The following is a 26,324-nucleotide window of genomic DNA, read 5'->3' on the forward strand; positions in this document are numbered from 1 at the left end:
ATGTTCGATATCCGGGGCCTTGAAAAGCTATAGTCCGAGTTTTACAATTTTTCCACAAGTGATGCCACAACTCAAATACAGTATTCGTGTAAAGTTTTATTTCGCTATCTTTATCGGTTCCTTATGTATACATTATAAAGTGAACGAATCAAAAGGATTCAAAATTGAGTTATGTGCGAAGAAGGCGTAGTTATGAACCGATTTCGTCCATTCGACGGGGTCACGCCCACTTAAAAAAATAGTATGTATTTACTAGAATTTTAGCATCACAATGTGCTTCTTAGAATGTTACGCATACGCCATGTTGAACATTTCAACTAAATGAAATATTACTTATACGCACGGTTGCCCACTTAATAAAAATTACATACAAATATGCCCCTCCCTAGCATGTCCGGACGGACGGACAAATATACAGACATCCGGATTTTAACACGTTTCATCATCCTGATCATTTTGATATCTATATCCTATATCCAACTCGTTTAGTTTTATGACTTACATACAACTGTCATTTGAACAAAACTATGATACTCTCGTAGCTACTTTTGTTGTGAGAGTATAAAAACATTTTTCATAATTGTATTTACCGACCTTTTTAATTTATGCGTGCAATATTTGTCAATCAAATATTGAATAAAATGGCATTTTCGCTAACAAAGCAAAAAGTTGCGTATACGCCATAACAGCCGAGGCGAAGTATGTGAACTCAGCTATATTATTTATTATATTTGCTACACAAATCCGCATTAAACTTAAAATCATTTACTGCGCACACATTTGCAAAATGTACTGCTGACGGCGCGTTGCGAATTTTATTATTAAAATGTTTGTGCAGCGCGTCAATTGTAGTACATTTATATGCGTATACAGTTAAGACAGCTCGGCAATGTAGTGTCGCGCTCCGTTGTGACTTGTGTGACATCGCATTTATGTTATGATTATAATAAATCACTAGACTGTGTCGCACCTTTGCCACGTTTGCCTTTCTTTTGTGCGGTGCACTTCGCACTTCACTGCCTCCATAGTGAATCAATGAAACGCGCACATAACAACAACAACAACAGGAAAAGCCACACCGACAGCGGCGACGGCGACGGCGGCGCCAAACTGGAAAAATTGACAGGTGTGCATAAAAATCATATTAAAAAGTGTAAAATATGCAAAATCGTCAAGCGCGTGCAAGCACATGTGTCACTGTGTATGTGTGTGTGTCTCTCTGTGTGAAATAAATTTAAATGGAAATTGAATAATAGAAAAATGTCGAGGCGTAAATTTCAATACATTTGCGCCCGTGTGCGGTGTGCGGTTGTGTGTTGTGGGTTGGGGATGCGCGAGTAAAGTAATGAAATTTTTTCCATTGCGAAATGTGCGTAATAAAATGCAAAAATGCTCTCTCACACACACACGCGCCCATATGCATAAGAAATAAGCGCGCTAATGTGCCTTTGGGAAAAAGTCAGGTGTTGCTAAGTGCAAAGAATACAACATGCATTAATTTTCTTATATTGCAAACTGGTGTTGTTGTGGGAATTGGTGGAAGCCATGTGCTGGCACAAATTGCTAAGTGCGGAATGTAGATACAATATTAAGCGGATTTCTGTAATAAATAAGTATTTTACTTGTTCAGTGGTTGATTGATTTGATAACTTGAATATTTTATCAAAAGAATATTTTTATAAATTTCTTTAATTGTTTATAAATATTTCGCAATAATTTTTTTTTTTCGAAAAATATTTGGTTGAAACAAAAAAAGTTAAAAATGACAAGCATATTGAAATAAATATTTTTTCTTAAGCTTGCTCTGTAATATTTTTCATATTATAAAAATTAAAAAAAAAATCTATTATAAAACAAAAAAAAATTTAAATAAAAATTGCTTTATAATAAATATTTACTTTTCAAATTTTTTTCATGTTTTTTTTTATGTTATAATTTGTTAATTGAATAAAGAATTTTTTATGTAGACTTTACTCTATATATAAAAAAAATATATATAATAAAATATATCAATAAAAAATTAAAATATATTTTCCTTACAAAATTACTTTTCATAAAAAAATATACAGTAACCATAACTCGAACTTCTATCGACCGTTTAGATTGGCAACAGCCTTTAGAAATTAAATTTCGTACAAATTTCCTTCTATAAATCGAATTTTTCGACCAGAGTTTATGCGAAGTAAATAACTAAAACTGTAGGTAAATCTATATTTTACAGATTCAAAATATATTTTACAAAATTTCTATAACTCGAAGTCTCTCTAACTCGAAGTCTTTTTGTGGATTATAGTGATTCGAGTTAGAGAAGTTCCACTATATTTGATAAAAATGATAAAAAATATTTTTATTTGTTTTCTTATTCCAGTTGTAACCTTCCTCGGTGATACTCATCTAATGGTCGTAACAGTAAATAAGGTAAGTGAAGTTTTTATATTATTTTTATGCACAGAATTTTTTTTTTTTAATTTTACAAATTTTATGAAAATCTTTTAAAATTGATTTTTGCCAAATTTTCAAAAAAAAAAACCATAAACCCACAAATTTTGGAAATGGAATTCTTTAAATCCAACCAAATGGTTTATGAAAAAATTTAAATAACATTTAAAATGTAGAGCATCATTTTATAGAAGAGATAATACCTAATCTCAATCCATTGAGTTCTTCAAAAATATTTTGGCTAGAGATAATCTATTGGGGTTAGAATCTTACTTCGATAATATAATAGTTACACCCAAGATATAATTGTTCGGAACTAAATACCACATATGGAATATAAATAAATACATTCAAGTGTTCAAGGTTTAAGTTCTCTGTCTTGGAGCCTCTTTTGCCCTAAAATTATAACTAACATATCTTTGCATCTCGAAATGGCGACTACTCAAGCACTACTATTTTCAAGAAATTCATAAGACAGTGGTCCATTATAACTATATAAAAAATGTATTTCATACAATTCTACTTTCAATCACTGAATGGTGTATATTTTTTAAAACTTAAATTAAATTTATATTTTATATGTTTTTAAGTTTTCAATTAAAATTTCGCATAAAACTTAAATTTATGGAGAATATAAATATTCAGTATATGTAAAAATCGTATATAAATGAACTACAAAAATATAATAGAGTCATCAATTTTGCATTCGCTAATAAAATCCGATAGACAACGATTTAAAATTATGAAAAAGTAAATTCGAGATACATATATAAATTCAAACACTTTTCATTCTCAGGAAAGTTATATAATTCATATACATAAATATGATTTGAAACATTTCACATACACATCTTGTACTTTGGATTTATTTAAATTGCTCTAAAAATATTACCAGTATATTCCATTTGCGAAACCAATTTTCAATCAGCCTAACCCTTTCACTTTTCGCTCTAATGTACAAAATTTTCAATTGTCTGTTAGATAATGCGCTACGACGAGCATTGTCATAAATTGAAAATCGAAATTGTATGCCAAGACAGAATGGAGGCATGCATCCCTACTTTAATATACATATACATATATGTGTATTTGAATATATACTCATATCAGCCAAGATTTCACATCTCACGAACATCAAAACAAGCAAACTTAATAAACACGAACAACAGCATTTGCTGCTACAATAGAATATATTGTTATTGCACGTGTAGTTTCTTCATATCCTGTGTGACCTTGTTAAGTTTGTTTCAAGGTATTTGGAGGAGCTCTATTGTGCTGTCGCAATTGCTTCAGTGAAATTCTTGTGAATTTTAACTTTGATCTTTTCGCATTGTCTTTATATTGTTTCGTTGTTGTAAGCTTATGTTATTATCATAAGTGACTCTGTGAAGCAATATTATATGAATACAATAAGTATTAAAGGCATTCAGTTCTGAGTATTTTGACGTTGAGAGTACTTTAAGCTCAATATCTTTGTTTAAGCAGATTAAGTTCTTATGGCTTTAGAGATACATATTTTAATTTCTAAGAAATTTTAGAAAATAGGAGGCTAAGATAAATTCATTAAACTAAGCTGGTAGTCTATCTTACATTATTGATTGAGTTTCTTTCCTTTGAATCATGGTTTTCATAATCTTATCCATGGTTCTTGTTTTAAAGTTAGACAGCTTAATCTCTTCTATATGGACAGATATTGCTATAAATTCTTTAAAGCCCTTTTTATTTCCTTTTTATATATATATTTTTATGAAAATCAAGATAAATTATATCATGTGATGGAATGAAAGGTGGCAGGACTTAATTTCAATCGATTTGTTTTCTAAATTAAAATGTGTTTGAATTTTTTAAACAAGTTCTTTAAATGTCAAACATAATGGAATATAAAAGTAGTCTATATTGATTGTTTCGAAGATTTTGATTCAGTGAGTGGTAGACAATTCAATTCATAAATTTATATATTCAGTATTTGGTTCGGTTTAATAAGGATTACATAGGTTACTATCTAATACTATATTCCAAAATTGAGTATTCTGAACTTGCTATGTGTACTTGAATTAAATACTGAGTACTTTTTATTGATTCGTGTTCCAAGAAGTAATCGAATAACCTCATTTCATAATACTTTTGTATGATTATGAAATCCACTCAGCAACATATTTTCTATTAATGATAAGGATGAAGGTACGATCCTCTTTAATAATTTGTCGAATTTCTCAAAAGTGAATACCCTCTTGCCAACAGGTGCTACTTTGGACTGAGTAGGCAATTGAACAGTAAAGTTCTCTCTCGACGAACCAAAATCAAGCCCTACAAGTCGCTTATCATTCCCGTCCTGCTTTACGGTGCATAAGCTTGGACGATGTCAACATCAGATGAGACGACACGAGGAGATTTCGAGAGGAAAATTTTGCGCAAGATTTATGGTCCTCAGAACATTGGCAACGGCGAATACCGCAGACGATGGAACGATGAGCTGTACGAGTTATACGACGACATTGACATAGTTCAGCGAATAAAAAGACAGCGGCTACGCTGGCTAGGTCATATTGTCCGAATGGACGAAAACACTCCAGCCCTGAATGTGTTCGATGCTGTACCCGCCGGAGGAAGCCGAGGAAGGGGAAGGCCTCCACTCTGTTGGAGGGACCAGGTGGAGAGCGACCTGGTTACACTTGGGATCTCCAACTGGCGCCGAACTGCGAAGGAGAGAGAGAGGTGGCGCACTATCGTCGATTCGGCTATAACCGGCTAAACGGTTGCAACGCCAATCACATACATCACATACAATACACTGTACTAGTATTGAATAGTTTATTTGGATACTGTGTACTTTTTATCGATTTATAATCGACAAGTAATTCTTATATTATTCGATGTAAAAATTAAATCATTTAAATACTACTCAATTCACTCATTTTAATTTCGTATTGAATAATTCATATCAGAAATAAATACTAACCTATAACACTTGAGATGATAATTGAGTTTATTTAATCGATATCGAATAAAATAATATACTGATTCAAATAAAATGTTGTTCGAATGGATGAAAGTGCTTCAGCTCTGAAAGTATTCGATGCAGTACCCGCTGGTGGAAGCCGAGTAAGAGGGAGACCTCCATTCCGATGAAAGGACCAGGTGGAGAGGGACCTGGCTTCGCTTGGTATAACCAATTGGCACCAAACTGCCAGAAGGAGGGATACGCGGCGCGCTGTTGTGGACTCGGCTATAACCGCGTAATCGGTGTCTACGCCAGTCAAGAAGAAGAAGAAGATTCAAATAAGCAGTTAAATATTTCATTGGCAACTTGGAAATGGCATGAAAACAATATTTAGATTCAATACTAAGCGATTTGAGATACACTCATTACTTCGTATTAAAATTTCGATAATAAATAACACTGCTCCAGAGTATGGATAAATAATGGTCATTAAATATCCTTCGATATGCAATAAGACAACTAGAAAATTTATAATGTGACATAAAGCAACGTCTATTTAATTCCGTTAATCTCCATATATGTATGTATATCGATTACTGGGAATTACTCATATTGGAAGAGTGTTTCCAGACTTAACCTAAGTTGATTTAAAACCAGGGGTTATCATATATCTTTTCACGAGGTGCCAGCAAAACATTTCAATTTAACAAAGAAGGCTTTATGTAAATCCGAATGTTCGACGCCAAACAAACAACAACAATAACTGTTGTGATAACAATAAAAACAAGTGGCAATAAATTGAAAACAGAGTCGTGTTGGCTTACTTTTCGGGCAAAGGCATATAAGTGGAATTGTCTGCCTACTACGACGAACTCACACAAACATTCATATTATATATATATACACATATATACATATTTATATTTCAGTGTCCTTGCATGTGCTGACTGTCGTCATTGGTGTTGATGCTTTCAATGTATTGCTGTATTTTATTGGTTTCTTTTATACAAAAAAAAATCGGGGAAATGCTGTTATTGCTTTTTGTTGTTGTCATCGTTGCTGTTGCTGTAGTCGACATGTTTCTGGCATATGCATAAATATTGTGCACATAAACGATAAAGTTTTCACAGCAATGACAGCAGCCAAAAGCAACAACAACAGTAGCAAACAATTTGGTGGTGGGTGTCTAGAGTGACTCTCACCCGTGGTAGTATGTGTATCTGTGTTTATGGCAGTCGCTTCGAGGTGTTTGTGGCGAACAATTCGGCAAAGTCAAAGTGAAAAGTTTTGCTTTACTCAAAATTCAAAGTGATAAAGTTGCTGATGTATTGTTGTTGTTGTTGTTGTCGTTTGTCGTATTGTATTTAGTTGTTGTTGCTATTACACAGCTATATTGTTGGCATTGAAAGTCGATTTAAATTCGAATGAATTTTTTATTTTTCTCCATTTTATTGACAACTCAACAAATTTTTTGTCGCAAAAAAAATAATTTAATCGCTACTTAAAAAAGTATTATGCGAGAAAAAAGTACAAAAAAAATACATAAAATTAATAAAGCATTCGTTTTGCCAACTTAATGTGGGCGTACAGCTGCAAATTTTTTTTTTTTTTTGGTTTCGCCAAATTTTTCGCTGCTTTTTAATGAGTTGCTGAGCGCTTAACATTTTTTTTACCAAAGTTCGCATAAATTATATTTTATTTTCTTAAAAGTTGTTTGCGAAGATTTGTACACGGCTGCTTTTGCCATCGGTGCATCGATGTGACGCTGTCAAGTGAGCGGGAGCGTGGCAAATTTATTTGAAATTTAAATCGCTTTCTCTACTTTCCGTCGCATAAGAGTGGCATAAAGCGCATTTACGAAAAATAATTATGCCAAAAATATTGAAAAAGTTTGTGAAAAAGTTGCAAAAAAAAGTTGCATAAAAATTCAATTAAAATTCCTCAAAGTTTATTACAAAGCTCTTAAAAGCTGCAAAGTTGTTTGGCGTGCGATCATTAAAATTATTTGAAAGTGATATTGAATTTACTGCGCTGTGATTTAGTGCGTTGTGATGGCATAAATTTTAAACTCTCATTAGATTTTTTATACTGAAAAGTAAGGCTAAGCGCTAAGTTTGGGTGTGACCGAATTTTATATACGCAATACACCTCGCAATTTTTTTTAATTTTATTATGAGAATCAATTTGAACCATAAATTCAGTAAAAAAAGTTCACTAGAATCAAGAAATTCATTATATATTATATATCAGAGCTGGAGTAATCCCTCAACAGATTTCACTAATTCTCGCCGCCCACGCAACTTTATTTGCAACACAATACGCCTTTTTGTCTTTTGAATTTCGCGGCTATGTATAAAGTGCTACAGAGCTCGTATCTGGCAATACTATACATCTTTGAAAGGTCTTGACATAACCTACAAAACCCCGCTATGCATGATTAGTTTAGATATTGCGTTCAACTGTTATAGATGTGTAAACATGGAGTTCACAAACGCCGAAATTGGCGCTTCTTAAAGTTTTCCTTCGTTAATGGGAAATCCGCTAGAGAAACGTTCCGTGAGATTAATGCTGTTTTGGGGAATGCTACTCTATCACTTCGAACTGCGGAGGAATGGTTTCGACGATTCAGAGCGGGTGAATACTACAACATGGATAAGCCAGCCGTCGGTAGACCTGTGACGACGAATACCGATCAAATCATGGAAAACATCGAGTTAGACCCGTATGGCATCTCGTGACATCGCCCAGGAGAAACCAAACCATTTTCAATCATCTGCAGAATACTGGATACACAAAAGAGCTTGATGTTTGGGTGTCGCATGATTTGACGCAAAAAACCTTCTGTACCGAACGAACTCGACCCATTTTTGAAGCGGATGGTGACTGACGACGAAAAATGTATCACATACGACAATATCAAGCGAAAACAGTCGTGGTCGAAGGCCGGTGAAACGTTCCAAACAGTGGCCAAGCCAGGATTGACGACCAGGAAGGTTTTGCTGTGTGTTTGGTGGGATTGGAAGGCAATCATACACTATGAGCTGCTCCCATATGGCCAGACGCTTAATACTACTATCAACTGCGAACAACTGGATCGCTTGAAGCATCCAGAATTGGCCAACAGGAAGGGTGTAGTGTTTAACCAGGACAACGCCAGACCACACATTTCGTTGATGACTCGTCAGAAGCTACGGGAACTCGGATGGGCGCCAATTGTTTACCGCCTGTTCCTTTCCATGGCGAACGCCCTTGTTGGTGTAAAGTTGAACTCAAAAGAGTCTTATGAAAAGTGGCTGTCCGAGTTCTTCGCAAATAAGGAGGGGGGCTTCTACGAGGGCGGTATTATGAAGTTGCCGTCTAGATGAAAACAGATCATCGAACGAAACGGTGCATATTTGACTTAATCCGATCACTGTAAAACTTTTTATAAAGCATTGAAAAGCGCAAAAATCAGTATATGAGTTATATGGGAGCTAGAGGAAGTAATACTCCGATTTTATTTCACTATTATAAGAAAAATATACCTTCTGAATTTATATAGAATATATGAGGTCCACTTGTTCGAAATCCGAGGCTTTGAAAAGTAATGGTCCGATTTCGACACTTTTTAGAAGGAGATATACCGACATCTTCATGGGTTTTTGATTTATATATTGCGGTGAACGAAGTGAAATGGAACCCAAAATAGTGTTATAGTTGAAGTAGGTGTGGCTGGGAACCGATTTCTGGAAAATCTTATGTATCATATTTCACTAACATTGGTTGAGTTGGTTTAGGCTTATTTTTTTGCATTTTGTTTAAATATAATTTCCAATAAAATCTAAAGTATAATTTTTTTTTTACCCACCTAAGTCTCAAATGGAACCCAAACGCAGCACAAATTCCAATTTCATTTCGATTTGTTTGCGCAAACTCAATATCCGTCGCATTAAAATACAATTTCAATTTCATCTAATTAAACTTTCATGGACGAAACGTGAGAGAAGGGAGTTGAAATATACTCACCGATGTAATCGTTTATCTGGTTCACAAGCTTATGCAAACAAGCAAGACGGCGCGCGCTGATCCGTCCGTCGCTCAAAAACCGGAAATTAATTTTACCAATTTTTGCTGATGACTGAGACGAGCAAGCAAACCTGTCATTGTAAATGATTTTTGCGTCTTTTCACACTGCCAACAATACCATAATCTGCAACCACCAACCAACCCAATCTCAACGCTGACCACTCACCACTTCACATGCCGGCACGTGATGCCCGCATACTTTATCACCACGGTCAGCACGGACGGCGTGACTAAGGCTTCAATAATAATAATGAAGCTGCTGTTAAACATGTTGAAAATACTGATAATGGTTTTGTGGTATGGTCCAGCACATACTTACAAATACTTATAAATAAATGAGAGTACGAGTATATGGCGTACATGTCGGCCCTTCACTTTTATGTCGTCCAACAGCGGCTTATGTCTTTTTTTACTCTACTCATCGCCCATGCTGTGGCAATTTGCGACGTTGAAACATGAGCGCACATTTCGTGTTCTGTGGGGTCATCATTGATAAATAATGTCATGACATTAATTCGAGGCTTTGAGCATTAATGCGCATTAAGCGGTTGTTGTAATTTGTAGTAGCGCCCTTGAAAGCGTGCAATACTCGACACACACACACACACAGAATCAGTTGCGAAATTTCAGTTAAGTGAACTTGTGAAACACAAGCTGCTGGTGCGCCTAAAAGGCGGCTAGAATGTGTTGTGGTATCTATTTGTCGATATTAATTTGTGTTGCGGACGGTCTGAGAGGTGATTTGATGCTGGTAATTGCATGTTTCTATGTAACAGTACTCTTTCAATATAATGTTACTCTATTGCTATAATATTTATCTCTTTTATGACTCATTACACGTGTATCTCTTTTCTAACAACTTTATTAGGTTTCCTACTTATATATATATTTTATTGTGTCAGACATTTCTTTACAATTCTTGCTTTATTTCATTACCATCGTTACGTAATATACATTAAGAATTCTTTGCACTTTCCTCCCTCTCTCTCACTTTCCTCTCTCTCTCCTGCTTCGCCACCATTGCTTTAACCTTCTAACATTTCTTTTTTCCATTCTTTTTGCCACATTCAAATTAATTGCCCACCTTGTAAATTGCTACTAATTGTTTTCGCATTTCATTCAAGTACTATAAAAGTCGCCATGACGCCTAAAAGTATGCAAACATACCCTCTATTATATAATAGGGTTTTTTATGTGCTTCTAGCCCCTCACAGCCACTTAGTTATATTGGCCTACTATTTTTGTACGTATAGCGCTAAAGCTTAGGTAATTTAGATTTATGACAAGCAATTATTTTCTTTTCTTTCATTGTGCAACATTTCTCTTTGTTATAATTGGTTGAGTCATTTGTGTGAAATATATGACTGCCGTTTGGGGTGTGTGCGACAGGATCTACAACATAATCAAATAAAGTGTAATGGTTGGAAATCTTGGAATATTTCGAATTAACAATGGCATAACAATGGCTTTGTGGGATGTTTCAAATTTTGGGATTATGAATTGTATAAATATATTTACTTCTGCTTTTGACTTTACTCAGATTTGGTACTATGGTAGTGATTAAATACTTCCGCGGTTCGTTGTCTTCCTTCTCTGATGATTCTGGATAATTTAGCCTTAATCGACATATAATTTTTGGAAAATATATTCGAATAGATTTCGGCATATATTTGAAATAGAAAACATCTCTTCGCCTAGTAATATCAATTTTTGAAGCAAAGAAAGTTATTTTAAGAAAGTTTATTTGCAAGTTCAATGCTCTTGTTAGAGAGATTATTGTGGAAAATTATCATAACGGTATGAGAGGTCTTAGAGGTTGTAGAGGCCATTTTAAGGGAAATATCTTTATTCCAACTTGACAACAGAGGTATACAGTACTTGAATGTAACACGGGTAAAAAAGTTGTTGTCAAATTGAAACTAGGATTCTTTATTATTTCCGACAATATTGTCTCTGACCTAACTTTCTTAATAAGCTGGAATAGAAATTAGTCGTTTCAAGAGAATTATTATAGCCTCGAAGCATACATCGTGGCGTTACACAGACTTCTTTTCAACTATATCTGGGAGTCTCAGCTGTCCAAGCATGTTTCCTCTGCTCTTCGCCACGGTGATAAGCCTCGAAAACTGCGCTAACCTGACCTTACATTCATTACATTATAATAATAACATATTTTAAAAATTTTATGAATAATGAAAACACAATATTTTAGTGAGTAAATATCAACTGAAGACTTCTTTTAAAATTCTTCTTCTCTTCATAAATCTTTTTGTAAATTTGTCTGACTGCAACTTAACAAGAGCTGAAATTATTTTGCTTCATTCCTTATGTAGCATGCCACAAGTGCCAGCTTTTTCTTTTTTTTTCTTTTCCCGCGAATTTTGCGTACGAAATTCCAAGCGTTCCATCAAGTGGAATCTCATTAATTTCTAAGTAAATACCAGTGGTTTGAAACGGTTACCAAGAAGTGGAGAAAAAGTGGAATTTGAGCTTGAAATTCAAGTCAAGTTGAGATATCCGTCCGTTAACAGAAAATATATTAAAATTTTTAGAGTTTATGATTTCCGATGCCGTATGATTTTTGGTAAGAATTATTGTATGGAGTATTTTAATAGTCTCGAACATTATTGCACAAAACTACTCTTGGACTAATAGCATAACAAACACGTCCATGTCCTAATCCAGTATTGCATTTGAATCCTAGTTTTTACTGGGCGTGGCATGTCCCCCGTTTAGATTAAGTTCCATTTAGCAGATACTGTCTGACCAATTCGAATCAAAAATCAAAGTTACGTTAACTTTTAGTTACATTTTGAAAATTGCCCTACAGCCAGGCCTACTTCTCATACAATACTATTTTAAATTCCATGTCTCAATGCGTGGCACATCCCAAAAAAATAGTCGAAATTGGACTATAGCTGTAGGTGAGTGACCATAAGTGACTTTGGTCGCTAATAGCCTATCAATATAGCCAAATTAATTGATCAATTAAAAGTTTGATTGAGAAACCAATTTTTGTCTTTCATACTGCCGGCTACTCCATAACCGATCAGCTGTTTTACATTTTGGTTCTGGCTTTTCATAAGAAGTTGGTAAGTTTTATCAGCTGATTGCTTTTTTTTTAGCAGCGACATCTATTATCGTGTAGCGTGAACTCGCACACAAAGAACGTTTATATAATTACAAATACGGTCTTAGTCGCAGAGTTGCATTTCATTTTCAAGTCGATTAAGATTCAATTAAAAATAAATGGAGATTTTTATTTTGTATGGTTAATCGATCTTAATCAGCGTTTTAAGCGAGTAGAGGCCGGTTATAATGCTGACAATATATTGAAAATGTCGGGTACTTTTCGATATATCCTAATTCAATGAAGTCGTCTTCTTTTCCTGGTAATAATATAGTTTGATGTTAAAAGTGGATAAAATCGGTTCAGTACTTCCCCTAGCCTTATCGATAGTGAAATGAACTTGGCCTAGAAATGGAAATTGAAACATAATACTCAGAAAAAAAGAATAAAAATTCTTCACAATAAAATGAATTGAAATTGTAGCGTCCTCTACATAATTTATGCTAATTTTCATTTTTCTCGAATTCCAATTTCGGAATATTTATTTATTTTTATTTTTTTTTCGTTTAACCTAATTTTGCACACCAAATGCAAATTTGTTTGCGCTACCAACTGCTGCTGTGCCACATAATTTTCCTCACAATTTCTTGAGTTAAATTGTTTGCTTGGAAAAACAGCAAAAGAGCAAAAAACCAGTCGGCTAAACTTTAGTTCGCAAGTTTCGTTAGTAAGTTCTGTGGCAGCCAGCTGCCGGCAACACGTTGCAATTACGCAACTCAATGCAAGTTGACTACGAAATTTCTCAGCAACATTTGCATTAATTATCTCAAATGTAAATGCAAAAGATTTGCGAATTCAATTCAAATTCAATTGCAGTGTAACATTCTCAAGGAAAAAATTTTATAAGTTTAATAAAGAGTGGATGCTTGTGGAGTAATATTGAAAGCAGCGCTAGAGGACGCTGTTGCTTCCTATTGTTGTGGCCACTACTCGACTGTCATCTCAAGCTGAAAATCATTAATTTCGTAGCACTTCACTGAATCTATACAGATACTAGATTGTTGTTGCTGTTGTTGCAACAGCACTGTCACCACTCATCCACTCAATTGCAATCGCAAGACGAATGCACCAATGAATTTGTGAAGCTTGAAGTAGTTGAGTTACCGACTGTTGAGTGGTCACACAGTTAGTTGGCAACACTGGACGAAAACGGATTTTATTTTTTTTTGTTCCCTTTGCCACTTTTGGCAAGTTTGTTGAGAGTTTTCCCATTTTTTTTTGTCGCCAGCATATTTCTGAAGCTGCCACCTGCAGCAGCGGCGGCAGTTGGACGATAGATGAAGTTTGGCGCTTCTCAGTTGCGGCTGTTGCCTTCAATACTTGCTGCTGCCACACCACTTTATGCGTTTTCTTTTGTTTTATTTTTATTTCTATTCATTTTTCTTTTGCTCCATTCGCCAGCCTGGTTTTGGTTTTTGTGCAACGCAAAAAAAAGTTTGCCGCCTCGTTTGTGTAGCTACTGAAATTTTCATTTTCAATTAAGTTCGGCAAAAGTTTATTTTGCTAACGCCAGGCAATCCCGTCCGTCTGTCGCGATGCTGCTGGTAGTGTTTTTGTGACTGGCGACTGTGCAACTGTTGCATTTGGCAGTGTGATAAAGCGTGGCAAGGAAGTAGCAATAGTTGTAGTACATATGTACATTTATGGGTGTCCTTCAAGTGCAGCTGCGCTTCCTGCAAGTCGACACGGCATGGCTTATTCTCTAGCTTGCCTGCTATATTGATATTTATATGTGCTATGCTATGCTAGAATGCCATTTCGTATTACAACCACAATGCAGGCATCGTTTTCGCCTACACGCGTTCGCTTTACTTAAAGCAATTTGTTCTGTTGCCAGTTGTGTGATTATATAACCTCATATATGTACCTTTGTCTGAATATATTTTAAATTAAATTTCTCACATATGGCAACAGTTGTGTGCATTTTAATTTTGCTTTGTATAAATTTAGTTTTTCCTCTTCAAACCTTATTGTTTAATTAAAATTACAGTTAAAATAAATTATAATGAAAAAGTGTAATTGAGTGGATTTAAGTTAATTAAAAATATAGGTTTCCTCTGCCAATTAATATAAAAAAAATGTGGTTTGAATATTTGCTAGAATTTAGTTTAATTTCACACCTATTTGTAGCATATGCTTAGTTATTATTATAAAAGGTCTTTGACTACAGGTTCCGAATTGTTTATGTATTTATGCTTATTATTAAAAAAATGTTTGCTTAAGGGGTAAGTTTTCGGGAGGGGAGTTTTCGAGTTATTCGATAAATAACAAAGAGTGCTCGGGAACTCCAAAACTTTAGTGTGAAACTTGAAATGTGTTTTTCTCAATTCGAAAACCGCTCAGTAGTTTTAATGAAATTTATACAGCTTTTAGAACACAAAATAATCCTGGGGCTGAGCGAACCTATTTTGTTTTTTTTTTTTTTAAATTTCGGATTTTTTTCCGAAAATCTAGAAAACATTTCCTGAGGCCGCCATTTTGTTAATTTTTGAAGAAACAAAAAAGCTTCGATCAGGCCCAGGATTATCTATTTATAAAACAAAATTTTCTTATGATTGTCACCGCAAGGACGTTTTTTGAAACTGGGTCAACACAAACAGCTATAACTTTGGATATTATAATTTTTTTTTTTAAATTTTCGTGTCTTCAATTCAAAACATAGTGTAATAATACCATGTTATTACTTTTGTAAAATAACATGATTTAATAGCAAAAAAACTGAACTGCTGAAAATTCTAATTTTTTTGTGTCTCTGACTAGCCTTAACCCCTTAAAAGGTTTAACTGTAGGATAATTCTTAATTTGCCTTATGCTCGGGTGCACATTTAATCATACATTCTAAGTCATACCGCTGTATACAATAAGAGCTGGAATATCATATTAATATCCGTTTTAGGCAGCCAAATTAATTGATCAATTAAAATTTTACTGAGAAACCCTATTGTTCCTTAATAAGCGTTTTAATCGAGCAGAAGCCGGTTAACTGATCAATTAGCTCCTGTCTAAAAACACTATAAACCAAATAACTGAGAAGAGTTCATTCTTTGAACATTTCCTAATTGGAATTACGTTGACCTTGTATTGAAGCCGCATATAATGCTTAAGACACGGTAGAGCCATGACTGTCCAAGTCGTAAGAGGTATAATTGCTGTTGATTACAGGTTTTGTATTGATTTTGATCTAACCCAGGAATACAGAGTACGTTTAGTTACTTGCCGGCTTTTATGGACCACTGTCCACTTACCTAATTTCATTCGAGTATACGAAATAGAGAGGATTGTTGAACACTTATTTAATTTAATATTGTTCGAATACTTTTCTTTTCGAGGTTTGAGGGAATTCCTGACATATCTTTCGTTTGCATAATAATGGGTAATGAAGCTTTTGGATGTACTGAAGAATTTAACGAATGTTAAGCTTTTTGGATTCGAACGTTAGTACTTAACATTGACTTCTTGTGGATCGCCAATTTTTTAAGCTTTGAAAGTCTCAAATTTGAAGCCACTGGTATCGTTTAATTTTTTGAAATCCAAACTTTCTATTTACAAATGCCATCTACATTTAATCAACGGTTTTTGGAACTACACACACTTTTTTTGGACTTATTTAATTTCAGCAAATGCACAACCGTGGCCATCCGGCGCATATATTTTTTTAATCTAATTTTTTATTCCATTTTTGCATTGTGCCATGTACCCTCATTCGATTTGTGGCGCTGCTTTTTCATTCAATTAGCTTTGGTAGTAACTTTGTCTGCTGCTACGCGCACGCCGTTATTCTACTCTACCTGCAGTGCATGTTGAACATGAATGCTGCAACGCAGGCAGCGGTGCATGCCACTAGATACCACTTCTGCTCTAAATTCTACAGTTTGCAACTAACATATGGACATTCTAGAGCAAAAATATGTACATATATTTTTAGGTAAGTGTGTATGCATGTAGTTGTGCTATTCATTGAATTTTCTCAAGCTGTTGGCGGATGTGGCATGCTCTACTCTCCTTTCCCCCTTTTCTCACTTCCTCTTGCTGCTTTTCACTGTACTCCAATGTCCTTGCAACACTTATGCTGGTGCACCTGGCCACTCGGCAGCCTAGCCATTGCAGTTAGTGCAAAAAAATAACCCAAGAGTTGTATTTGAATTTGAAGTATGGTAGCAGGTAGGGTGTGGATTCTAGCAATGGAGGCTGTACTTATTGGAATTTGTATAAGTGTATTTATAGTTTCTCAAGACCCTGTTGGAGTTTTTTGATATAATTTCATTTCAAAAGTATCAAAAATATTATATTTATATAAAATTTGAGCTTTAATAAAGTCATATTCTGAAAGTAAACCGAACTTCTCTCTATTCTTAAATTGAACAACTCCTTTATAAAAAAAAAATTATATTAACCATGTGAGAACTACAGTCTCCGTTTTTTCATGAAGGAAATAGTTCCAGTAATAGCATTCTCCCTAAAATTATGCTAAGAAATACTTTCTCTCTTTCCAAACTTCCGTCAATAAATATTATTTACTCTCTTCCTTCTCCACATACCATGCAACAGTTGTTGCCATCACAGATTTTCCTACATGACCCGATGAAAACATGTTGATCCGTTAGTAACAAGTACGACCAACGGTACTTGAATTTTATTGCTGCCCAGCGTAGTGTGCTTCTAGGTGCACTCATTGCTGTTCCCAATGCGCAATGGAGGTGAAATGATTAAGCAGTGATGTAGAATTGAAAAGAGATTTCGAAAATATTGTATTGCAAAGAAAAATGAATGCTTCAACGCAATGCTGGACATATATGTATTTGAATTTGATGTTAAACATTAGTATATATGTAGCCAATAAAGTAATGCCTAACAAAGTTGTATGAGGCATATATTATGGAATTTGGGGCTCATACATATTTTTATGATTTTAGCGGAGTTTAAGAATTTTTTTTTTTTGAGAAAAAGGGCTTCTGTAAGACTGTAAGTGAGAATGGCACATTTTTAGAATCATTTACTTCGATGACCAGACGTTGTTTATGATCCTGGATCGTATGGTTTAAAGATGTCTTTCACAAGCACTAGAGGTATTACTTCTCCAAGGAGCTCATTCTGGATGGGAGGCTTTACGGTTCTATAAATCTTTTTACTCTACTTTTGGAAGGAATTTTAGGTTTAGTTTTCTAGTTAACTTTGATAACTAGGTCGCTGAGTCAAGTACGAATACCGGATGAGGCAACAACTAAATTTTATTAAAAGCTATTTCCTGCAGCCGACGAAGTCAAGCGATGCGTATCGCTCTTCGAAGTTTCTCCGTCAGATGTTCGGAAATTTCTTCAAAAATACAGAAGCCTATACACAACAACATAGCGGTCCTGGAAACCAAATTGCTAGCAAAAATGGTAGTTTTTATTCCAATTGAGGGGATCTCTGTTTCAATAATCAATAAATGGATCCAAGAAATAATAAGAAGGATATAATTGTAGAGTCCCAACTCACTTTTACAATTCAAAAATTTATAAATCACTTAAAAATGTCTAAGCCCCTCTGGGTACAATTCTGCTTCGACGCAATGAAGACCTTTTCAACATTTTTTTTTTGTTTTTGTAAAAGTGGCATAACTTCAGTTTCAGCCGATGCCAATGGCTTGTTCATTAGCAGTTCTTGTTGTTGCACTGTCAGTTTGTTGTTGTAGTAATTTGCATGCTATAAACCTACTCCAGTCTCTAGTAGTTGTTATACTCAAACACAAAAAAAAATAGTTTGCGCCTATTTCTTCCCGTCACTCCACCACACTCACCAGAGTACCGTTATTACAGCTCAAATATGGCAATTCTCTACAAAGCTGCATATTAGACAATGAATTTTACAACTTCAACACAGCTATGAGAGCAAAATGAAGAACACTTATAATTTACGTTGCCTCCCCGCATCTTCCTTTCAGCTACCGGTTAGTGAGCTGCTGTTGCTTTTTGCAGCTTATGCAAAGTTGTTTTTATTGTAAAAAGTAGCGCAATTGATGTGCCTTGCCATGAATGCTGATGAGTGTGTGTATTGGTAGTCAAACGGTAATGCTAAGTGGCAGGTGAGGGAAGCGTAAAGCATACAACAACAAGAACAACAAAAAGAAATTAACTAAGTACTCGTCTAGCGCCCAGAGCATTCTCAACAGCTGCTTTGCTGAGTTGGTTTTTGTTTTTATTTCCTATTTTTTCATCATTCAAGTTGGAAACTTTTCCATCATAAATGTTGTTGGCGCTTCTGCTGCTGTGGTTGTTATCCTACTCGCGTTCATCATTTCGAATACGAGTACGAATATTGTTTGGTGATCAATAATGAGTGATAAGAAAAGTTTTATTAGCACGAACAGCCAGTGAGAGTGTGGCGGGAGCGGGAGTGTCATAAATGCCAAGCGGCCAAGTCTACAGCAACGTGGTTGATCCGACCCATTCACCGCGCTTATCCGCATCCCGCAATCCGCAATTATGGCGGAAAGTAGCGGTAGCAACAAGACAAAGTTTTGCATAAGCTCCGGTGTTGTTTGGTGGGGTTGCGTGTGAGGGGGGTTGGTGGAATGTTTTCAAGTGAGTTAATAATGATGCTGATGACGATGATACGTTGGCAAAGGTGGAGCGGTTAAGTTGTGCTTATGCTTATTAAAAGTATACTCATACATACATATAACTTTTCATAATTTAAGTGTTGTTGTAATCTAAAAACTGAGCGATTGCTTGTTTGCCGCTATTAGCTTAAATATATATTAAAGTTAAATAAAGTTTTGGGTAACGGCATGCCTTTGTTGCGGATCTAAAGTGTAAAACTGTACTGTTGAAATGTAATTTACTAAAAGGTTTTTCGTGTTTTTCGAAATATATTTGGGTTGGACAACATAAAGTATTTGTTAGTGAAAAATTTAATATTTGACTTTACACTGTTTACACAATCCTTAATAAGGCAAATAAAAAGCAATTAATTAGTGAAAGGATATCATGAGAAATGCCAAACCTTTTTCGGAAACTTCTTCTTCCTACTTTTTTTGTAAATTCCTTTAACTCCATTGGACTCATTAAGGGTTAACATTATATTTATTTCGTTACTACAAAATCGCCGCGAATCGTTTTTTTTTTACAATAAAATTGTATTCAAATATTAATAACAAGTAAGGAAATGCTAAGTTCAGGTGCAACCAAACATTTTATACTCTCGCAATTTATTGAAGTAATTTTATTAAGATAGCACACAATTTGACCCTTGTATTCGGCAAAATGTCCAATAGAATAACGAAAATCATCATATATAGTATATGAAGGACTGAGGCAAAAAAAGGACTGTGAAAAATTATCATAAGGCGTTCAGGTCTTCATGTTCGATATCCGGGGCCTTGAAAATTATAGTCCGATTTCGACAATTTTTCCATAAGTGAAGCCACAGATGACATACAATATTTATGTAAAGTTTTATTCCGATATCTTCATTTGTTCCTAATGTATATATGTATTATAAAGTGAAGGAATCAGATGGAATTTAAAATTAGTTATATGGAAAGTAGTCGTGGTTGTGAACCGATTTCGCCCGAATATACTATACTTCGAAAATACTATGTACCGAATTTTATTGAAATCGGTCAAGTAGTTCCTGAGATATGGTTTTTGACCCATAAGTGGACGACGGCATGCCCATTTTCCATTTTGTAAAAAAAAAAATCTGAGTGCAGCTTCTTGCTATCATTTCTTCTGTAAAATTTAGTTGTTCTTTAGTGAGTTAACTCACTTTTAGTAAATTTCAAAATAACCTTTGTATGGGAGTTGGGCGTGGCTATTATCCGATTTCAACTATTTTCATGGTGTGTGGTGGGGTACGTAAGAGAATCGACTACAGATAGTTTAGTTTATATTGCTTTACTGGTTTGCGAGATATATACAAATAACCTATTTGAGGGCGGGCCCACGGCCACTTCTCCGAAAAAAATACCTCCGAATATGCCCTTCCTAGTGCGACCCTTTGTACCAAATTTTTTGGTTTTCGCCATTTAGTGGGCGTGGAAATGGTCCGATTTCGCCCATTTTCAATACCAACTTTTTCAGGGTGCCAAGGAATATATATAACAAGTTTCGTCAATATATCTTAATTTTTAGTCAAGTTATCCGTTGCACGGACAGACGGACGGACGGACAGACAGACATCCGGATTTCAAATCGTCTCGTCATTCTGATCATTTAGATATATGCTATAATCCTATATCTAAATCGTTTACAACCGTTATGTGAACAAAACTATAATACTCTCTTAGCAACTTTTTTTGCGAGAGTATAAAAATGTGTGAAGTTAGGTAAAATGGTTAGGTCTTAAACTCGTTTTGAATTTACTAAACTCATCACTTTCGATAAAAGTAACTCTAGATAGCTAAATGAGTTAGAGAAAATTTATCCATTATATTACAAAGGGCATCATTTGAGACTGAAGTGCGCGATGATCCTATTTTGCTAGGTTAGGTGAGGAGGTTGATACTTGCGTTTAAGGTCGCTGCGGTTCTCACTTGGATACGTAGAAATGCTGGTTCTTTTACTAAAACTACAACTCTACAACTTTTATAGTTTTCAATATGCCAAATTGCCATTACTTTATGTAATTCACATGAAGTAATTCGAACTTATGACATGAGGTCTAGCAAAAGTACAACGAAACTCCTAAATCTTCTAAGTATGGTAGTATCGAAAGCGCTTTTTCAGGCCTTTGGCGTTATCATCTTATCACCAAGCAACAGGTTAATATATTCAATTTAGAGAAGATGAGTCCAATTCGATCGAACCCGGTTTGGTTTTGATTTGATTTTTTCACTAAATAGAGATACTCTTGAGTTGTCTCGAATTTTTCTGGATTTTTTCTTGAATCATACCGCAGCCACGTTTTAGAAGTTTCTCCAACATGTCTCATAATTTAAAGTGTTCCGAAAGTGACTTCATCCAATCCCAATGTTCTTAGCTTTCCCTACATTGTGTGTATGTACGCTGTATTCCACCCGACAGAAACATTTCTCTCTCCGATAAAACTATAGATGAGTTGTTTGAGATTTGATTCAACTCCAGTTTCAGCAAACTAAATGGGACTTCATAAACTCTTGAAAGTTAGTTAAATTAAAGTTAAATTTTTTGTCACTATTCCTGTTATTTTTTGAACCCACCAAGTGGATATAGGCATTAGTCAGTGTGTATTTGGCTTAAGTAAATACTTAAATTAGAAAATATTGATTAATAGTGACAGAATTGTAGAAAGTTGAGATTAGGAATTCAATTTTTATTTTATTTATCGGTTTAAATATGGATATAACACTTCAATATCTTTTTTTATGCATATTTAAAGTAAATAATTAAAATCTTAATACATTAAAAAGATTTTCATTCTTAAAAGACGCTGATTACTTTTCTACTGAATAACTTTCCACATTTTTGAAATATTTTTTTATTTTATTATCCGAATGTCTTCTTCAACCTCCACAATGCATTTATATGTATATATATTATATTTTTGGCAACGTCTATGCAATTATCCTTGCCAGCTGATTTGCCTTGAATTACCACATAAATCCAAATGACTTACTCCATGCAGCAACCAACTTTGACAGACTGACTCTACAACTGGCTTATCTACTTGGCGATGTTTGTTACGAATTCGTAGAAAAATTTCGTCTTTTTTTGCTATATACTCTCTCTCCTTTTCGTTGAAATATTTCACGAAAATTGTTCACATTCCATTGCACATCTGCTGTAAATATCTGGGCTCCTCTCCATTCTCTAACTTTATCACCTGCAATATTGATGTCGCCGTTACGTCTAAGATATTTGCTGAGTGCGTTTGTAGTGGCAGAAATATGCATTGACTCTGTTAAAAAGCAAATTCGTTGGTGAAATATTCGTTTTTGTGAATAACATTTATCAAATTATTAAATTATATTAAATATAAAATACAATTCTATAAGATAACGGGAATTTTAATATAATGGTGCCGTATTTTGTTTAAATTTAAACCTTCACTTCTTAGAACTTAATATATTTCCAATTTTCGACCAGCACAGCTCCAATATAAAACAGCAAACACTTAGACACATTAGAGCAATCATTAATAACAACGTTAATTCCAAATCCTCCACGGTAAGTGGTTGAAAACGTTGTTGCTTATTTCGATCTTCTAACGAAACCCAATCCATATCCAACATCTCCAGAAAACTCTGCTTTCGCCAGTGCCTTATTAGTCCAGCTGCATGCAGCCGTCTGATGAATTTACTTAAACTTTCACGATAAATCGAGTTCTCTTGCAATGGCAAAGTTATCGGATAATTCTTAACCAAACAAATATTGGAAAGGCGAAATAGTGGCCGAGAAAAGTACTTCTGTTGCACTTCATAGACAATCCATATATCGGTAACCGCAAAGGCGTAACGTGTATCAAAACTATCTTGCAGTATCAAATATTGTGTAACATTTTTGAAAAGCACAAGGTGCTTAGCATACTTTTTATAGCTCGGTCGGTCTATCATAGCAAACAAATTGTCTCTAGCAGCTGCAATTTTTATGCCCCGATCTACTAGGTCAGCCATTTTTTCAGCTCTGCCGGCAATAGATGGATCAACGGTAAAACTTTGTAGATAAGTGAGATAGGCCGTATTGAAGATCAAACCCGCAAAAGTGATTAGAATACAAATCGTTTTGTGGAGACGCGAAACCCGCTTCGGCATCCAGAACGGCAAACCAAGTAGACCTCGTATCACTGATTCATCAACAAAATAATTGGTAATAAATACGGTTCGTTGACAAAGGAAACGCGAAGCGAGTGCCCAAATACTGGAGATGCTCACAACGCTGAAACAAAATAATATTAAAACGATTCCATTTATATGTTCGTAGTAAAATGTAGATTTCGATATTGGCTGTTCCATCGGTACCATAAGACAGTAATTCGTAGAATAAAATACCACCGAGAAACTCAAATAGCGATCCTCACTTTGGTAGGGCGTTAGTGAACCAATATCAATTGTGTTATTACCGATGAAGTGGCCCATTTCAGTATGTATGGAAAGTGTTTTGTGCCTGTAGATCGGATATATAATTGTAGCATTAACATGCTTGGCATACTCCACTAAAGTTCTACCCAAGAAACCACTCATTGTCGATGGCCCACCATTACTGGGCGTATAAGTGTACATTTGCGGCCATAAAGTATGATCTATTAGACGCAATGGATGTCCATACATATTATCCAAGTGATTGATAAATATATGTGTACCCTTTTGTGGCAATTTGCGTTTGAGAATTCGTTGTGTGGGAAAAATTTGTAAAATCCAGTAGCCTCTTTCAATTACGGTCATCCGTGGTTGCAGCGCGATCACGTTCATGGCTTTATGTTCGGCACAAAAGAACAATACTTTCTCTATATATTTCTCACTGGCGGAGTCATCGAACAGTAGAATAAGTCGTGTTTGTGTGTTATACCAGAGACGTTGCCATAGTGTGATCAGTAGGCGCTTATCCTGATCCATCAATTGATTGAGTTTAGCAATGGTTAACAGCTCGGCGTTGAATTTCGTCATATACTTCTCAATTGGTGGTGTGTTATCGATATTCAGCACAGGTTTGTCTTGTCCTTCGGCAAGTGATCGGGGTATATCCAAGAATGGTTTTCTGTCGGCTGTCCTCAACTCATTACCGTTCTCGAAACTCGTATAAATTATTGTATCGAAGCGTCGTTCAAGTGCAGTAGTAATCACAATTTGCGTTAGTTTTTTCGTAAAGTCTTTATCGATGGCCGTCAGCCCCAGCAAGCTGAGTAAAATGGTATGATTGTTGAGAGCACGCATCTTCGGCTTCCAATATGATTTACGAGGTCACTTTAACCAGAATGAAGACATATTTATGGGTCTGCGTTCTTTTTATATTCTATTTCAGTATTATTTTTAATAACCAAATGGCGAAATTCAAGTACAATTAACCCAATTAAGTGTTCGGCCTTAATTAAATATAATTATATGGGTCATAATTATAGGTCAATATTTTAATCGTTGCCACGAGGCTTGAAAAAATTATTATCTTTTAAATCATGTGGATATATATAATTTATAGCTCCAAAACACCTGGAAAAATTATATATTTGTATCGTAAATCGCCCCATCATTAAAATATTGATGCCTTTATTGTTTTATTATTCGAATTCGAATTATTCTTTTATATGAAACCAAACACATAATTATCTTTAATTAGCGCAATTTTAACACAATCGATTTTTCTCGATATTTTCTTTACTAAACCAACAATTGACGCTTGTGGTTTATTATCTATACCTAATTAAGATACTTGGTGACAATAAATATTAATGAAGTGTTCAAGTAGAGATCCTTGGTTTTTCATTTGCACTTCGTCACTAAAGTAACCTAAAACTGAAACAAAAATTTAATGGTCTATCCTTAAGTTATTTTATTATTTTGATTTTGTTTAACATTTTCTTCAGTATAATAAATCTTCTTATGATTTTAACCCAAAAAATCTCTAACACAAAACAAAGTACGCTTAAAGACAGTAATCCAGCCATTACCATCAGTATTATGTGCAGGTCTTCCAATTTCAAAGGCTGACCGGGATGCTGCTTATTCCGGTTTTCTAATGAAAACCACTTCATATCTAACATTTCCAAAAAGGTGCGACGTCGCCAATGCTCTATCAATCCAGCTTCGTGCAGCCTCTCCAGAAATTCATTTAAACTCGGACGATAAATCGAATTTTTCTGTAATGGCAAGATCATTGGATAACCTCTACCCAAACATATATCGGAGAGCCTGAAAAGTGGTTGTGAGAAGTACTTCTGTTGCTCCTCATAGATGGACCACATATCAGTAACCGCAAAGGCATAACGGGTATCGAGTTTATCTCGGAACGATAAAAATTTAAGCACATCTTCAAGCACAATAAAATTATCACCATATTTTTGTAGCTCTGGTTTACGTAGAATTGAAAAAAGATTATATTTACCCACATATACTTTGATGCCACGACCTATTAAATCATCGATGGTTTCAGATTTGCTCACAATAGGTGGCCTTATACTATAACTCTGCAAATAGGTTACATAGGCTGTCGTGATTGTGATACCCATTAATGAGCTGCTAACATAGATAACTTTGTGAAGTTTCGATATGGGACCCGCAGTCCAAATTGGCATCCCCAATAAACCTCGAACAACTGCTACATTAAATACATAATCGCTTATCGAAAGCTCATGGTCACTCAGCCAACAAGATGCCAATGCAGAAATGCATGAGATGAATACAACGTTGACCCAAAAGAATACCACATATGATTTGCTTGTAATTTTGAAATAGAAAATGGATTTTGGTATTGGTAATTCCAACGGTACCATGAGACAAAAATCGGTGCACTGAAATACGACTGAACAGCTGATATAACGATCATTTGCTTTATACGGTGTTAAATAACCAATATCGAGAGTGTTATTCTTGAAGAAACTGATAATTTCTTCATGCACGAAAAGTCTCTCACGCATAGATACCGGATACGAAATAGTACCATTACGACGCTTCACATACTCCACTAAAGCCCTACCAACGAAACCACTGAGTTGAGAGAGTCCGCCTTTTCGTGGTGTATAATTATAGATTTGTGGCAAAAGAGCGCGATCTAATATACGTAATGGACTTCCATACATATCTTTCGTGTGGTCTAGAAATATTTTGGTTCCATTTCTCGGTAATATGCGCTTAACAAC

General features: G+C 34.9%; 1 protein-coding gene and 1 long non-coding RNA gene across 5 annotated transcripts in view; one reads left to right on the plus strand and one right to left on the minus strand.

The window, feature by feature from the left end:
* The window catches only part of LOC114803616 (uncharacterized), a 299,076-nt gene that overhangs the window by 197,028 nt on the left and 75,724 nt on the right, over positions 1-26,324 (plus strand). For both annotated transcript variants that reach the window (XR_008471609.1, XR_008471610.1), the window contains exon 5: positions 2,369-2,418. This is a non-coding gene — a long non-coding RNA (uncharacterized LOC114803616). The remainder of the gene's footprint in view (positions 1-2,368; positions 2,419-26,324) is intronic.
* LOC105209059 (mucin-2) overlaps positions 1-26,324 on the minus strand; it is a 122,799-nt gene that overhangs the window by 43,809 nt on the left and 52,666 nt on the right. The window lies entirely within an intron of this gene.

Source organism: Zeugodacus cucurbitae, chromosome 5, assembly GCF_028554725.1.
Source record: "Zeugodacus cucurbitae isolate PBARC_wt_2022May chromosome 5, idZeuCucr1.2, whole genome shotgun sequence".
Classification (NCBI taxonomy): domain Eukaryota; kingdom Metazoa; phylum Arthropoda; class Insecta; order Diptera; family Tephritidae; genus Zeugodacus; species Zeugodacus cucurbitae.